The sequence below is a fragment of the Amphiprion ocellaris genome, chromosome 6 (assembly GCF_022539595.1).
Source record: "Amphiprion ocellaris isolate individual 3 ecotype Okinawa chromosome 6, ASM2253959v1, whole genome shotgun sequence".
Lineage (NCBI taxonomy): Eukaryota > Metazoa > Chordata > Actinopteri > Pomacentridae > Amphiprion > Amphiprion ocellaris.
Window position 1 is genome coordinate 32,456,347 of NC_072771.1, and position 17,936 is coordinate 32,474,282.

General features: G+C 35.9%; 2 long non-coding RNA genes across 2 annotated transcripts in view; one reads left to right on the plus strand and one right to left on the minus strand.

Moving 5' to 3' along the window:
* Nucleotides 1–753: 753 nt before the first annotated feature.
* On the plus strand, nt 754–4,830 carry LOC129349124 (uncharacterized). Its single transcript, XR_008601989.1, has 2 exons — nt 754–1,611; nt 2,593–4,830. It is a non-coding gene; the product is annotated as an uncharacterized LOC129349124 (long non-coding RNA).
* A 1,924-nt stretch (nt 4,831–6,754) lies between these two features.
* Nucleotides 6,755–17,936, minus strand: part of LOC129349125 (uncharacterized) — a 16,917-nt gene continuing 5,735 nt past the window's right edge. The window contains exons 2-3 of the long non-coding RNA XR_008601990.1: nt 12,079–12,370; nt 6,755–7,700 (exon numbers count right to left, since the gene is read on the minus strand). This is a non-coding gene — a long non-coding RNA (uncharacterized LOC129349125). The remainder of the gene's footprint in view (nt 7,701–12,078; nt 12,371–17,936) is intronic.

The following is a 17,936-nucleotide window of genomic DNA, read 5'->3' on the forward strand; positions in this document are numbered from 1 at the left end:
TTCTTGTCCTAAAAGGTGTATTATATAGACCCTGATTCAATGTTGAAAAGTGATCAAAGGGGAAAACTTCCAAACGGGGTGAATACTTTGTGTAGTAGTAGTAGTCATTAGCTGACTGTTGCTGATTGATTCGGCCACGTGCCACAGATTGCTCGGGGTGTGGGCATGGGGTCTTTCATGCCCTTAGCCATTGAACCCCATGACACTACAGTATCCTGTACCTCCAGGCTCTTCTAAGTTTCACAACCAAATACCATATTTTTTCCCCCATGTATCCAGTTTTCATATGTATAACTATTTTTGGAAATTTCCACCTTTGTAATGAGTTAAACTCCCCTTTTTATGTAAGGTTGAAGCAGAAAGTCTGAATTAACAAAGAAAGTTGTTTATAATTTGCGATACCTGTTATCTCTGACTGAGGCTTTAGTTTTTATTGAGCTGATTTACACGTAGAAACTTTGTTCAGGAAGATTTCTCAGTAGCTCAGAGGACAGGCTGCTTTTTACACAACCTTGTAAGAGAATGTCTGTCAATGCTTTCAGCAGAATTTAGAAACACAACACTTCCTAAACAGATATTTTGAGGCTGTGAGGTTGAACGTTTGAGAGTATATCAGTGTGTTTGTTTGTGGTCTTTGTGTTTCTAGGTGGAAGTTGAATTAGTGAGGATGACTCCTGCTCCTGTCATCTCTAAGCTCCTCACACATCTTTACCTGCACATGAGGAAAATCACTCCTGTAGAATGCAGGTATGTTTGTCATTATTATAAAAAGATGTTGCCTGGTGACCTGTCAGAAACCCATTATACAAAGTCAGCCAAAATGATGTTTACACACATCAGGAAAAGAAAAACTTGCATAAATATTTCGATACCAAATTTATTCATACATCACCAGATTAATAAAAGTTATCTTTGGCCTCTACAATTACAAGAGGTGCTCAAAGTGGTGGCCACTGGCTTCCAGACATTTCTGTTCTGTTGTAGATGTCACTTGTTGATGCTCCATTCATGAGGGTAGCGCCATCTGTTGGGAAAACATCGTACAACAGGACACAGAGTTATGGTGATTTGATCAAACTTAGAAAGAGGAATCTATATGTATAGAAGTACTTATACAAATGAAATATTTATAAAAGTTTTTCTTTTCCTGATGTGTGTACATTATTTACTCTGAACTTAATGAGAACAAAACTGTCATTTAATTGTTGCTTTGAAAGCTTCTTTAGTGAAAACCAGCTGGTGTTCTGCTTTGAAACAAACTGCTGTTGAGGTCTGTGTTTTTAGGTTTAACCCCACAGTTTCTGAATGAACTGATAGTTTGTTTTTTTTCCTGATCAATGTGGACGTTATAATTGATGGTAACATTTACTGATCATATAATCAGCATGACAATATAACAGTATAACATTCTGACCACCTGACTAATACTGTGTTGGTCCCTTTATGCTGCTAAAACTCCTCTGACCCAGTGGTTCATCAGAACCTCTGGGGATGTCCTGTGGATTCTGTGGATCCTGTGGGTTGCAGGGTGGGTCCTACCTAGACCAGGCTGATCCTGGACCATCCCACAGATGCTCCATCAGATGTGGATGTGGGGAGTGTGGAACCCAGGTGAACAGCTTAGCTCTGTCGTGTTCCTCAGACCACTCCTGAGTAGTTTTAATTTGTCCTGCTGAGGGAGGCAGCTGACATCAAGGACTGCTGTTGCCATGGAGACTAGGGGGTTGTTTGTCCTGCAGTGTTTAGGTGGTGGTACATGTCAAACATCCACATGAATGTCAAGGTTTTCCAGCAGAACGTTGCATTAGAACAAGATGATGGATGTTGTTCTCTTCAGCTGTCAGTGGTCAGAATGTTGTGGCTGATCGGTGGATCTGTCTGCCTTTACTCTGACATCCAGAGTTATACAAAAGTGTAGTATGTGTGCAGTGCACAAGAGATTTACTTTGTTGTATGCATTTTTTTTTGTTTTTTAAGGGAGAGCATTTTTTTTATCCACCTGAAGAAGACCTAATCTTTCCCTTCAAAGGATAGTTAATAATTACTACAGCTTCCATAGTGGTTCCATCAGAGAAAATCATATCCATATACGGATTTTTATTAATTCCAGGGCTGGTTCAGTAAAGATTATAATAATAACTACATCAGATAATTCTTTGTCGCAGTTGGAATTTTGCAGACTGAGAGATGGTTGAGAAAGTTTGCAGTTCTTGTTTTAGCAAAATATGTTATAATAGAAGATCTTTATTGTCATTGTACAAGAAATTATCTGCAAACCAGCAAAGTGCATCAGTCTGAGGTATCTAAAAATAAATAAGTGAAGAAAAATGCTTCTAAAGCCAATAATAAACAGAATATGTTGAGGGAATATTGTAAAAAGGAAAGAAAAGCTCCATTCTCACTCCTCTCAGGATAAACTGTCATTAAAATTGACTTTAAATTTAGCTTCAACACGAGATAAAAACATTTACTTCCATTACTGATATTGTCAAGTTTTAATAAAGTTCATGCAACTTTTATAAAATGATGAAAGTGAATAAATTGTATTTCTGTGATCTGTGTTTGATTTCTGTCTTTTCTCCTGTCATCCAGATGTTCAGAGGGAGATGATGCCACATCTGGTCCAGCCGATGGAAGGTGTTGAAGTTCTCTGACTGGCCTCGACTGAAGATGGTCCTCTCACTGGATTTAAGGTTCAGATGCTCAGTAACAAACTCCACCAATGAGCCAACAGGGAAGCTTTAGGTTTATTAAATGTTGCTATGAAGGTTTCGTTGTTTTTCTTTGTGAATGCAATGTGCTCCAACTGAAACTTGAATTAGAACTAAGTAAGTAAATCCTTCCATCTGAAAGGATTTAGTTGCATTAATAACCTCATAACATTCTAATTTTTATTTCAGTCTTGGTTGGAAATAGAATCTCTGTATTGATTCAGGTAAAAACTGAACTTCACAGCATGTTGGAGCAAAACAACCAGATGAAAACTGTGATGGTGTTGGATTGTCAGACCGTAATGTTGCAGCTCAAAGCAGCTTTTCTAGCTCAGTTCATTCTGACATTCAGCTATGAATCAACACAGCAGATGGTGATCCATGCTGTGGAAGTCTCACATCTCCTGATTTAATGGAGATGCTTTGCACTTTTTACACTGTTTATTCACCAACACTTTATTTAATAAAAGTCCCATCTAGTTTTTATGAGGAATGTGATGTTTTAATTTCTCTGTGAATAACTGCAGTCTAATGCAACAGCTGGAATTGTAACATCTGTCCTCATATTGATCTTGAAGTATTGATCAGAATACTTATGGTCAGCAGTCATCCCTGAAGTTTTACATTAAAATCTTTACTTGTGTTGTGAACTTTGGTAAGAAGCAGAAACGTTAGCGTTGCCATGGATACATGAGTGTTAAATTCTGTCCATGTTTCCATTTTGGGAAAGTCAGTCCAACAGATGAGTTTGTTTTTACTGCCAGCTACCATTCAGTCTGAGATATTAAGAATAAATAAATGTGCATAATGTGGAAATGAACAGATTCTATTTTTATTTATTGCTACAGCTGCTGCAGGTAAAGTTATAGGATGTGGAGGAAGTTAGTCTCACAATCACAGACAGTAAATATTATCTGAAAGTCGGGTTATTGTTGTTTATCAGCACAATACAAAAAGATTAACGTTAGAAATATTCCAGTTAATACTCTAGAATATCAGGATTTATGTAAATTTACCTCAATAATATGAATGTTCAGGTTAAGATTGTGCAGTGATATTTATTATGTAAGTTTAGCTGATTAAAGTTTATGACTCTGCACTACAATATTATTTATTATTTAAATTTACATTATTATAATATTTAGGGTCAGACCCTACAGTATTGCGATTAAGAAATCAAATATTGTATAAAATATAAATGCACTGAACTCACTTGGATATATTTAAGTGAGACTCTACAATATTATTTGACACAAATCTATCTAAATCAAAATTTTAATAATTTTCACGCCAAACATTTACTGGACTGATTTAAATATTAAAATCACTCCTTTCTAATCCTCTGCTGTACGTTCAAACCTGAAGCCTTAAATAGAAACACACAAGTATCTGATTGAAAGAACTTCTGCAGAGTCCTGGTTCCAGAATATGATGATAGAATTATAGACAAACTTTAACAAAAGCTGCCTGAGAGTTTACAGGTTTTTATGTTAGATTTCTTCAGTAATTTAATGAGTTATCAGCAATAATCAAGTGTTCATTTGATGAACTTCATTTCCTAAAACATCCAGAATTGGAGCTCATATCTTTGGCAGCTGTAAAGTTTCTGCTCCTTCAAAGTTCACAACACAATGAATGAATTCCTAAAACACTCTCAATGCTGGAGAGCGTTTGATGCTGAAGCAGTGATCAGTTTTTCTGTTTCTTCTCTGGAGATGCACAATGAGGGACGTCTGCAGCGACTGAGAAAGAGTCTCACCACATCCTGACATGAGGAAAAAGACTTTATTGAAGACTGCAATGAGAAAAACTATCAGACAGCAGACGGCATGCATTCAAGGTGAGCTCTGAACATTTGATCTGGAACAGGAATTCAATCACAGCAGCATGAGCTTCATTTCAGTCTGTAGCTGCTGAATTCATGGATGAATCATCTGGCACTAGAGAGGAAGACCATCAAACATCCACGTCAGCTGATGGAGGTCCAAGAGTCTCACCAAACAACCAACCTACAGAGTGAAGACCTCGAATCTGATTGGACGGCCTCCTATTCAGCCACATGTGAACAAATGCCTCTAAGCTGATTTGTTTTCTAAAATAAATCTAGTTTGAGTCCTAATCTATGCCTGTGTGTTTGCTTCTTTACACCGCTGTTAACAGTTTAGGCTGTTAGATTGTTCCAGATAAGACAAGTACAAGATTCTTCAGAGCCGTTCTACCACGAGCCTGACAGGAAGAACTCCAACAGCTACTGAATGTTCCTGTGGTTCCCTCAAGGCTACAGGAGGAGTCCTACGAGGACGAGCCGGTCCACCTGATGGAGGCCAGTCGCTGCGGTTCAAAGCCAACACCGACTACGTGGACTTCTACTGGACCACAGGGAGGCCTTCAAACCGGACCAACAAGTTCAGCGACTCCCCGACTCGTGGGTCTGAGGACGCCGCCGAGCCTCGGTCCAGCCGGCCTCCTGTCTGTGGGTGTTTGAGTGCTGAGAGGTTTGTGGATGCATGTGAACGTTCTGTGTTGAAACTGCAGCTTTTGACTCACTAACGCCGGGAAAAACCAAGAGCTCCTTTATTTGTGACTTCCACTAAAAAAAACTGATGAAAATAAGTTTGCCAGGGTTCTGACTGATAACAGATTATTAAATAATGAAAATAACAGTTTAAGTGTTCCTTTAAACAATCCTTTTAGGTCTACATTTCCTTTACACTGACTTCTTGGTATATGTACAAGTATTTTGGGTTGAATATACCATTAAGCCCAATGTTCTGGGGTTCTTCTGGGAATATACCATTAAACCAAATTTTTAGGTAAATGTTCCAGGATGTTGGGTAGAATATACCATCAGATCAACCTTTCAGGTCTACATTGGAAGATTTTAGAGTAGAATAATAATCCAAACCATCCTTTAGGTCTACAGTTAAGGTGGAATACTCCTTTACACCAAGATTTTTTGGTCTACATTGAAGGGTTTTAGGTGGAATATTCCTTTGAACGAACTTTTTAAATTTATGTTCAAGGATGTTGGGTGGAATATACCATCAGACCAACCTCCAAGGTCTACAGTAGTGGATTTTAGGTGGAATATACCATTAAACTCACCTTTTAGGTCTACATTGGAGGGTTTTAGATGGAATTTTCTTCCAAACCGTCTTTTAGTCTACATTTAAGGATGTTTAGGATGGTAGATTCTTCCAAACCAACTTCTCAGGTCTACATTTCAGGTGGAATATTCCTCCATACTAACTTTTTTGGTCTACATTGAAGGATTTTTTCTAAACCACCCTTTCAGGTCTATATTTGAGGTTTTAGGTGGAATATTCCTTTTAACCAGCACCTCAGGTCTGTTTGAGGATTTTGGATGGACTCCACGGTTAAACCAACATTTTAGGTGCATGTCCAAGGATTTTTGGTGGAATGGTCCTTTAAGGTGGATGTTTGAGGGCCTTGTAGGTGGAATACTTCCTGAAACCAACCTTTTAGGTCAACATTCAAAGATTTAAGGTGGAATGTTCCTTTAAATCAAGCTAAATTTCATGTTTTGATCATTATCAAGTGAGAAACCTCAATCCAGACTCCTCATAATGACATTTGAGATTCATGCTGCTATTTGTTTAGTCCAGACTAAATGACAGAAATCCACAACTGTAATTTTATTTCATGACTCGGTTATTAAATGTCAAAACAATCCATGTGACTATAAAACTCAACAGCTTTACAAACTCTAAGATTAAACTCCCCACAAGGATCCAAAATAAGTTGGACTTCTACATGAGAGCTTTAATTATTCTTCATCTACTTCCTGAAAGGTTTGGTCAATAAAAAAGACAAAAACTAATATTTTCAGCTGAACTAAAGACAGACTTTGTGATTTTTCTGCTCAAATGTTGTGTTGTTGTAAACTTACTCTTTCAAATAAATATCCTCCTAACCCCCTGGAAACCAGCGTTTGTCCTGTTTTTGTGTTGCTCCTCAGCGACCCTAGACAGCCGGGTCCTAATGTTTTTTGAGCAACACGCCATACTATGATGTTTTTACAATGATGGTTCTACTATGGAACCAGTTTGACATGTTCAGGTGTTCTTTGTTTGAAAACTCAGAGATTTCAGGTATCAGAGGTGGTTTTCAACTTTCTTTGTTAACTTTCTGCTTCAACTTTAAACTAAATTTCCTTCACTAACCCAGCCCTCTGGACTTCCAGTGAGCTGTGTTCCTATTGGCTGTCCAGGTGGCTGCTTGGTGTTATCAGGAACACCTGAGGAGCTCAGTGTCTTCCTGCTTTATTTGGCTGCAAACATTTCCTCTGTTTCTCTTCACCACTGAACTGGGTTTGGCTCCATTGCTTTAGTTTGTTTTTAAGGCATTGGCTTGCAGCTTCCAGCAGTAAAATCGTCTTTAATGTGTTTCTTGGTGTGTTTTAGGGCTTTGTACTGGATAGTTGTCTTGGTAAATGTGGTTCTTTAGCCACAGTGAGCACATGGTGCTAATGCGTGCATTGATTAGTGGATTTGGTGCAGCTGAGTTGTGTCTTTGTCTTGGCTATAGTGAGTCTTTAGAGATTTTTGGTCAGACACATTCTGTATTCTTGTTTGTGAACCAACGTTGGTTGTCCAGAAGGTAAGAGTTCCTGTCCTGATTCTCTGTTCTCAGAGGTTCTCTGGTAGGCTGCAGGAGACTTTAGCGTTTGGGTTGTGCTAGTTTGGTTTTTGTATGGTTTCATTTGGACGACTATCTTGAGGCCCCTCCATGTAGTTTAGTGAGGTTTTCTGGAACAGTTCTGCAAAGCAACCTGCAGCAGAAGAGACTTTGAGAGTTTTTAGGAAGTTATGGAGACCAGACTTTAGAGCAGCAGAAACATTGGTCAGCAGTTTGAGCAGGAGAAGGTGAGCTTCAGAGTAGAAATGAGATGGAAACCTTCTTGACCCGTGTGGTGAGGTCCTGTACCAAGAGTTTGAGCAGGTTGTGAAGAGTCTGTAGTTCTTTGGTCTGAAAGCACAAGAAGAGTCGACTCATTAAAGGAGAAAGCAGGAGATATTGTTGGTTCTTCTGTCGCTCTGCAGTTTCCTTAGACTGAATATCAAGTTTATATTTTAAATGATTTCCCATGTGAGCCCAAGAAGACTTCAATAAACTCCCTCCATCCCCTGGACACAACATATTTTATTACCATGTTAAATCTTTTTTTTAAAAAAAATGTTTTTGAGTTTTAGTTATAGTTTTAGCATAATTTTTTTCTCTTTGCTTGTTTAGTTTTGTCATCTGTGTGAAAGGTGCTAAACAAATAAAGTTTAATTGATAAACTGAATAACTGACTAACTCATGATTGTGACAACAGAAGTATTTTCATTGTGATGTAAGGGTTTGTTTCATTTTTAAGGTTGGGGTTAAAATCTTGACAGAAAGAAAGATTAAAGAAATAAACTACATAACAAAAAGCAATTAAATCAAAGGGGGAAAAATTATTACAATAAAACTTTTAAAAAAAAGTTTTAAGTATTTTTTTAAATGTTTAATATTATTCTTGTTTAAAAAGTATTTTTTTAAAGGTTTAATAATCTAATTAAATGTTTTGTATTTTTTTAAATGTTTAATATTCTTGTTTAAAAAGTATTTTTTAAATGTTTAATATTATTCTTGTTTAAAAAGTGTTTTTTTAAATGTGTAATTATCTGAAATATTTTCTCTGTAATTTTTAATGTTATTTTAAAAATTTTGTTTAATTTCATACTTACATGTTTTGTATCGTGTTTAATTATCTAATTCAATATTTTGTCTGTTTAATGTCATTTAATTGTATGTAATGTTTAAGTACCTTTAAAAAGACAAGACATTTAATTAAAAAATTAAATGTTTAATTAGAAAATTAAATCTTAAAGACAATAAAACTTCAAATAGGAATTAAACAGAAAATACAATTAATCATTTAAAAAGAAAATTAAACATTAAAAGGTGGTAAAACATTTAACAAAGATTTAATGAAAAATTAAATATTGGGAAAGAAAAAAAAATTTCAAACAAGCCGATAAAACATTTGAAACAACAATTAAACATTAAAAAGACAAAACATTTCTAAATCAAATCAGACATTAGAAAAGAATAAAAGGTGAGAAAACAGCAAAACTAAACGTTTAAGAAGAATCAAACTAAAGACAAAACATATGAAAAGACATCAGTTAAACTTTAGAAGATCAAATTAAACAGAAGAGACAATAAAAGGATCAAAATGAGCAAAAACAGACAAAGATCTTAAAGCGTTTTCTAGTCTGAAATAAAAACAAGTTGTTTCTTCAAACATTTCCTCTTTCTATGTTCTTGGTTTGATTGTGGGCAGATTTACTAAGAACTACTAGTAGTTCAAGGCATTGATCAAACTAATGTTACCTTCTGATCTCCACAAACTTTACTGTTCAGTGAAGAGAATCAAAGTTTGTTGAGGATTTCTGAAAAACCCACAGGTGAAGGTCTGAGAAGAACTCAGATGGATGATCTAAATGTGAAATCAAGACTCATGGTCACAAGTTTAAAGGCTTCTGTTAACCAGAAAGTTCAAACTAACAGAGAAGTACTGAGAAACTTTTAAAACTTCAGTCCTGAGACTGTCTAAAGGTTCAAACTAACAGAGAACTACTCAAGAACTTTAAGGTTTTCAGTCCTCAGACTGTCTAAAGGTTCAAACTAACAGAGAACTGCTGTGGGACTTAGAAAATTTCAGCCCTCAGACTGTGTGAAAGCTCAGGTCCTGAGGACTCGGGAGGTGTGGAGGCTTTGGAAAGTCTTGGAACTGAGGGTTCAACCCTCCAGCACAAAGGCTGAAGCCCAACCTCCTGAGAAAAATGGTCGAGATAAGAGAAAGTTAAAAAAAAAAAATCGAAAACGACAAAAAATAGATGACAAATGCGCAAAAAAAAGAAGAATTAGTATCTGAGCGAATAGCTCAGGGGAAAAGAAGACGGACTACCAAGTGGAAGGTCGCAGGTTCAAGACCCGCCAGCGGCAGTTTTCTTTCTTTGTCTTTGTCAGAATTTTGAGAAAATTTAAGAAGTGTCTGGTCTTGAACCAGCGACCTGCAGCTCCATAGGCAAATCCTTAACTCACTGAGCTACAGATCAGATGAAAAGAAATAAATTCGTCGTCCCTTTGACATCGTAGTTTGTGAAGTCACCACATGGGTGGAGCCAAGGCGGAGTCTGGGTGGAGTCAGGGCGGAGAGTAGGCGGGGAGGTGGGTGGCGGCCTCCCCCCTCTACTCCCCCACCGCCCACCACACCTTCCCCCGCCTGACGAGTTCTTCGAGTCTCCATGAGTTCTTCGAGTCTCGACAGGTTTTCCCGAGTTTCTGGAGCTTCCACGAGGTCGGAGGCAGAACAAGTTGTCATGAAGAGGTGACTTTTTACAGCGACTAGAAGGAAGACCACTAGAAGAGCAGGTCTTCAACCACCATCCATAAAATCCATGGAGTCGGCGCCAGAGAAATGAAGGGAGATCAACTTTTATCAACCTCCATCCAGATGTTCAACTTGATATCTTTGAGATTTTTAGCACCACAAACCTCACACTTTATTATCATTTATTAGGACTTTCATGGAATCCACCAGCAGATTTAGTTTTTGTTGAGAAACTTTATTCTTGTCATCGTGGGACTGCAGTATTTAAAACTCTTCCTTCTATTTGACCTCATGTTTATTAGTTTTAGTGGAGAAAGCTATTTTGTCCATTAGTCTCTTAAAAACCAAATAATAAATTGGATTAGTCAAGAGCTTTAAATTTCTTACTTTGTCATATTTTAAATATGACAAAAAAATATAAAAATAAAGCGTCTTGAGACAATTTGACCTGTAATTGGTGTTACATAAATAAAATTGAATTAAAATTGTATCTATCTTGTAATGTTGGAGTAATTCAGCCATATATGTTGGAAAATACATTTTCTTTCTCCATTAATCTGTTGATTGTTTTCTCCAGTAATTAATTTCTTGTTTTGGTTTTTAAAATGTCAACCCCAAACATATTCAGTATACTGCCATAAAAACCAAAAAGATTTACATTAATGGTGCAGGAATCAGACAGTTTTTCACTTTTTATCTTAGTTTAGTCAGAAAGACAGTTGATAATGTGTGAATTGTTGCAGCTTGTGAGCCGTAAAAGGTTTTAATCTTTGGGGCCGAGTGTCAAAAAACATTAAGAAACCAACATCAACAAAACAGTCAACAAAGACTTGAACATCATTAAAGGGAAATCCAACTTTTGCATGACAATGTCTAATGAAAGGACATTTATTTCCAACGTAAATGCGTGATATTCATCCTCTGGAGCGTTCTCTTCACATCGTCTTCCACCTGGACTGGTTTGGTCGGGAGTACGTGCAACAAACATTTGAAAAACTGCACTTTAACATCAATGAATGACACTGAAGTTTAATCTCTACATAAATGAGACTGAGTCTGGATGTGCTGCTCTGTCATTAACTCCTAAGTTTAGGGAAAGTTCAAACAAAAGAGGACACAGTTCAGATAAGACTTGAGAATGAGCTTATTTTGAACAAACATCTCAGACTTTCTGAGCTTCAGCACCTATAGCAAGATATTTTAACAACAAGCAACTGAAGAGATCCAGAAGTTGGAGAGAGTTAGCTTTAGCTGAGCCAAAGAACATGTGGGACGCTAACCTAGCAAACATTTCAGACTTTCCTCTGTGAATTCTGAGAAATAATTTCCTATTTAATGACAGAGCTACACATCTTAACTCAGTCTCATTAAAACAGACTCTAATTCAGTGTCATCCATCCATATTAAAGTGCAGTTACCCAAAATGTTTGTTGCATGAGCTCCAACAAAACCTGTCCAGGTAGAAGGCCACTTTGACAAACAGGAAGTGGAAGATTCCAAGCAGATTTATAGAAGGGGGAACCGGACTGTACTAAGTGTGGATGAGTATAGAGGGGTGTTTTTTGGGTTTTTTAAGGCTGATAATGATTATTAGTGAGACGTTTGGAGTAGATATTCATTTGCAGTAAATGAAAGTATTTAAAATCTTGGAGTTAAACTTAGAAGAACACAAACTCTAACAGAAAACTTTGTTGATACGTTTTTGTTTTGTTTACAGATGTTAAGTTAAAGGAGCTTTATTCGTGATGTATAACCAATCAAAGCACTCCAGAAGACAGAGCGACCACAGGTAGATAAAGGTTCAGAGCCAAAGTAGCGCCATTTTTAAATTGATTTATTACTGTAAATCAGTAAGAAATAAAATACTGATAATCAGTAAATCAGTCAGCCCACAATTACTACAATTCTACAATGTATGTCTCTTTCCTTTGACTTGTTATTTGTACAATATATGATGTATATGATGGCGTTTTTTCATACCAAATGCTATACTGGGCCGCTGCATTCCTCCTCTGTTGTTTTCTGGATTGTACTCAGCTGCATGCCTTCGTCCACCCGGCCTCCGTTGACTCGTCCCGCCTGCCGTCTCTGGAGCTGAAGCTGGATTGGAACAGACCAAAGTACAGTCCAATCACGATGCCAACTGCCTCTCAACAGGCTCCTTCATCTGGCAGGTGGCGGCACTTCTTCTGAGGGGAAGCTGAGCTGGCCCGGCAGAACTTTGGAGATGTGTTCCAGTGGTTGGTGGATGTGTGGGGAGATAGAGAGGGACCTTTGAATTGTTCAGAAAGGAAAACAGGGAACCCATTGGTAGTTTTACTTTGGGGTACTAGTTTAGGGTCTACCCAACTGATAGATCAACTGGCAAATTACATCTTCAACAGTCCATGTTGCTGTTGAGCCAATGCGCTAATCAAACTCCTGCCCCACTTTAGCCAAACTCATGAACAAGACCTCAAGACTCTTGAACTCCTTCAGCCCCAACCTGAAGGGAGCAATCCACTATTTTCCACCAGAGAACCAACTCGGGTGCAAACATGCTGAAGGCTACAGTGTGATGAAGCCAACGCAATCACATCATCTTCAGAAATCACAAACTTCCCCTGACTTTGCCTTGAAATCGTATCCATGCAGATTTGTAGAAGGACCAGGACCAGGTTTGTATCAACAGCCCCAATGCGTCCACAAGTGGAGTCTTTTGGGAATTGAATCTGGACGTAATAATTTTGAAAAGCATTTGACTCTGAAGTAAACATATAAAGTACATGGTTTACTATGGCTTTTTTTTGCGCCAAAATTCATGATGATTTTTTTTTTTCAAAGAAAACCTTTCTGGAGTGTTTTTCACGGCCTCCTTTACATTATTTTATCATATGGCATGTTTTACAACATGTTGAAAATTTGCATTTTTTTTCCGACATAGTATACTATGGCGTTTTTTTGCGCCAAAATTCATGATGATTTTTTTTTTCAAAGAAAACCTTTCTGGAGTGTTTTTCACGGCCTCCTTTACATTATTTCATCATATGGCACGTTTTTACAACATGTTGAAAAATGACATTTTTCGACATAGTTTATTATGGCGGGTTTTTTTGCGCCAAAATTCATGATTTTTTTTCAAAGAAAACCTTTCTGGAATGTTTTTCACAGCCTCCTTTACATTATTTTATCATATGACACGTTTTTACAACATGTTGAAAAATCGCTTTTTTTTTCGACATAGTATACTATGGCGTTTTTTTGCGTCAAAATTCATAATTTTTTTTTTCAAAGAAAACCTTTCTGGAGTGTTTTTTGCAGCCTGCTTTACATTATTTGATCATATGGCATGTTTTCACATGTTGAAAAATGACATTTTTCGACATACTATACTATGATGTTTTTTAAGACATTTTTGTCGACATAGTATACTTTGATGTTTTTGTGATATTTTTGTCAACATACTATGACTTTTTTGTGATACTTTTGTTGACACACTATACTATGATTTTTTTGACGAGATTTTTGACGACATACTGAAGTGTAACATTTCTGACGTTATTTTTAACAACATACTGTACGATGACGTTTTTGTGACTGTTATCATTGCTGTCGTGTGTATAGTGTTGTTTTCTGTGATGTGTGCATGTCGAATATTCAAATAGAGCTACGCTGCACCACCGCCAGGATTGGACGACAGGAGGTCGAGTTGGCGCAGGATTGGTCGGGCTGCCGACGAAAACCAGGATGATGTTGCCTCTGGGTCAGAGAGGGTCAGATAAGCGGGCCATCCTCCATGCCGTCCAGACCGGCACATATCCAGCACAATTTGTTTGTTGTATAGCAGAACAATGTACTGTAGTGAGCTGCTACTTTTTGTTTTATTCATGTTCACCTGTTTGAGTTAGAGAGGGAGGGAAGACTTTGTATTCAATTTTGTCCTTTTATTTTGATAGGTAAGTCGACCTCCTAAGGACTAGTGTGGTTTTGTTTATTATCTTTGGCGTAAAGCTCACCCCTAATTCATTCACACCTTACCTTTGACTTGTTTTTGTTAACCTCCACCTTTGCTTTTCGATACACATTTAATGTAAATAAATTCTTTGAGAAAACTCTGTGTGTGCTGCTTCAGACACATGTAGTCAGGCACTTCATGTTGCATTCAGTAACCCCTAGGCTGGGCGTAACAATGACATGTTTGATTATATACTTCACTATGATGTTTTTACATACTGTACTGTGAATTTTTGTACATACTTTACTATGACTTTTTACTATGGCATAATATACAATGAGATATTTCTTTCCTGTGAAAATTGATTTTACAACATGTAAAGGACTTTGGTCAAAATTGATTGTTTAGCATGTGAAATGCATAAAAAAAACTTGATTTAATTGGTATTGATGTCATTTTTTTAGCAACACTACATGATGACATAAAATACCTTCCTATGTCGGTTTTTGACATGCCATATTATGATCATTTTACGAATCTAATACACTTTGATATTTCTATAACATAAGCTAAGACAACGATTTTATGACATGTTATGACTTTTTTTCATAGACAACTCCAAACTATATTATGACATTTTATTTATTTTTTTTTTAGAAAACATGACATATCAGACATGTTTTTTCACCATTTTTGACCACATACTAAACTATGACATTTTGGTAACACGTTTGACCACATACTAAACTATGACATTTTGGTAACACGTTTGACCACATACTAAACTATGACATTTTGGTAACACGTTTGACCACATACTAAACTATGACGTTTTTGTGACACTTTTGATGACATACTAAACTATGATGTTTTTTGGCCATTTTTGACCACATCACTATGGCGTTTTTTTGCGCCAAAATTCATGATGATTTTTTTTCAAAGCAAACCTTTCTGGAGCGTTTTTCACGGCCTCCTTTACATTATTTCATCATATGGCATGTTTTTACAACATGTTGAAAAATCGCATTTTTTTTTCGACATAGTATACTATGGCGTTTTTTTGCACCAAAATTCATGATTTTTTTTTCAAAGAAAACCTTACCATAGTGTTTTTCACAGCCTCCTTCACATTATTTCATCATATGGCACGTTTTTACAACGTTTGAAAAATCTCATTTTTTTTTGACATAGTATCATAAGGCGTTTTTTTTTGCGCCAAAATTCATGATGATTTTTTTTTTTTTTCAAAGAAAACCTTTCTGGAGTGTTTTTCACAGCCTCCTTTACATTATTTCATCATATGGCACGTTTTTACAACGTTTGAAAAATCTCATTTTTTTTTGACATAGTATCATAAGGCGTTTTTTTTTTGTGCCAAAATTCATGATGACTTTTTTTTCAAAGAAAACCTTTCTGGAGTGTTTTTCACGGCCTCCTTTACATTATTTCATCATATGGCACGTTTTTACAACATGTTGAAAAATGAAATTTTTCGACATAGTATACTATGGCGTTTTTTCTTACGCCAAAATTTATGATGATTTTTTTTTCAAAGATAACCTTTCTGGAGTGTTTTTCACAGCCTCCTTTACATTATTTCATTATATGGCATGTTTTTACAACATGTTGAAAAATGACGTTTTTCGACATAGTATACTATGGTGTTTTTTTTGCGCCAAACTTCATGATGATTTTTTTTTCAAAGAAAACCTTTCTGGAGTGTTTTTCACTGCCTCATTTACATTATTTCATCATATGGCACGTTTTTACAACATGTTTGAAAAATCGCATTTTTTTTCGACATAGTATAGTAAGGCGTTTTTTGCGCCAAAATTGATGATGATTTTTTTTTTCAAAGAAAACCTTTCTGGAGTGTTTTTCACAACCTCCTTTACATTATTTCATCATATGGCACGTTTTTACAACATGTTTGAAAAATCTCATTTTTTTTTGACATAGTATCATAAGGCGTTTTTTTTTGCGCCAAAATTCATGATGACTTTTTTTTCAAACAAAACCTTTCTGGAGTGTTTTTTCACGGCCTCCTTTACATTATTTCATCATATGGCATGTTTTTACAACATGTTGAAAAATCACATTTTTTTTTCGACATAGTACAGTAAGGCATTTTTTTGCACCAAAATTCATCGTGATTTTTTTTTCAAAGAAAACCTTTCTGGAGTGTTTTTCACAGCCTCCTTTACATTATTTCATCATATGGCATGTTTTTACAACATGTTTGAAAAATCTCATTTTTTTTCGACATAGTACAGTAAGGCATTTTTTTGCACCAAAATTCATCATGATTTTTTTTTCAAAGAAAACCTTTCTGGAGTGTTTTTCACAGCCTCCTTTACATTATTTCATCATATGGCACGTTTTTACAACATGTTTGAAAAATCGCATTTTTTTTGACATAGTATCATAAGGCGTTTTTTTTTGCGCCAAAATTCATGATGACTTTTTTTTCAAACAAAACCTTTCTGGAGTGTTTTTTCACGGCCTTCTTTACATTATTTCATCATATGGCACGTTTTTACAACATGTTGAAAAATCACATTTTTTTTCGACAGTATAGTAAGGCGTTTTTTGCACCAAAATTGATGATGATTTTTTTTTTCAAAGAAAACCTTTCTGGAGTGTTTTTCACAGCCTCCTTTACATTATTTCATCATATGGCACGTTTTTACAACATGTTTGAAAAATCGCATTTTTTTTCGACATAGTATAGTAAGGCATTTTTTTTTGTGCCAAAATTCATGATGACTTTTTTTTCAAAGAAAACCTTTCTGGAGTGTTTTTCACGGCCTCCTTTACATTATTTCATCATATGGCACATTTTTACAACATGTTGAAAAATGAAATTTTTCGACATAGTATACTATGGCGTTTTTTCTTACGCCAAAATTTATGGTGATTTTTTTTTCAAAGATAACCTTTCTGGAGTGTTTTTCACAGCCTCCTTTACATTATTTCATCATATGGCATGTTTTCACAACATGTTGAAAAATGACGTTTTTCGACATAGTATACTATGGTGTTTTTTTTGCGCCAAACTTCATGATGATTTTTTTTTCAAAGAAAACCTTTCTGGAGTGTTTTTCACTGCCTCATTTACATTATTTCATCATATGGCACGTTTTTACAACATGTTTGAAAAATCGCATTTTTTTTCGACATAGTATAGTAAGGCGTTTTTTGCGCCAAAATTGATGATGATTTTTTTTTTTCAAAGAAAACCTTTCTGGAGTGTTTTTCACAGCCTCCTTTACATTATTTCATCATATGGCACGTTTTTACAACATGTTTGAAAAATCTCATTTTTTTTTGACATAGTATCATAAGGCGTTTTTTTTTGCGCCAAAATTCATGATGACTTTTTTTTCAAACAAAACCTTTCTGGAGTGTTTTTTCACGGCCTCCTTTACATTATTTCATCATATGGCACGTTTTTACAACATGTTTGAAAAATCGCATTTTTTTTCGACATAGTATAGTAAGGCGTTTTTTTTGTGCCAAAATTCATGATGACTTTTTTTTCAAAGAAAACCTTTCTGGAGTGTTTTTCACGGCCTCCTTTACATTATTTCATCATATGGCACGTTTTTACAACATGTTTGAAAAATCGCATTTTTTTTCGACATAGTATAGTAAGGCGTTTTTTTTTGTGCCAAAATTCATGATGACTTTTTTTTCAAAGAAAACCTTTCTGGAGTGTTTTTCACGGCCTCCTTTACATTATTTCATCATATGGCACATTTTTACAACATGTTGAAAAATGAAATTTTTCGACATAGTATACTATGGTGTTTTTTCTTACGCCAAAATTTATGGTGATTTTTTTTTCAAAGATAACCTTTCTGGAGTGTTGTTCACAGCCTCCTTTACATTATTTCATCATATG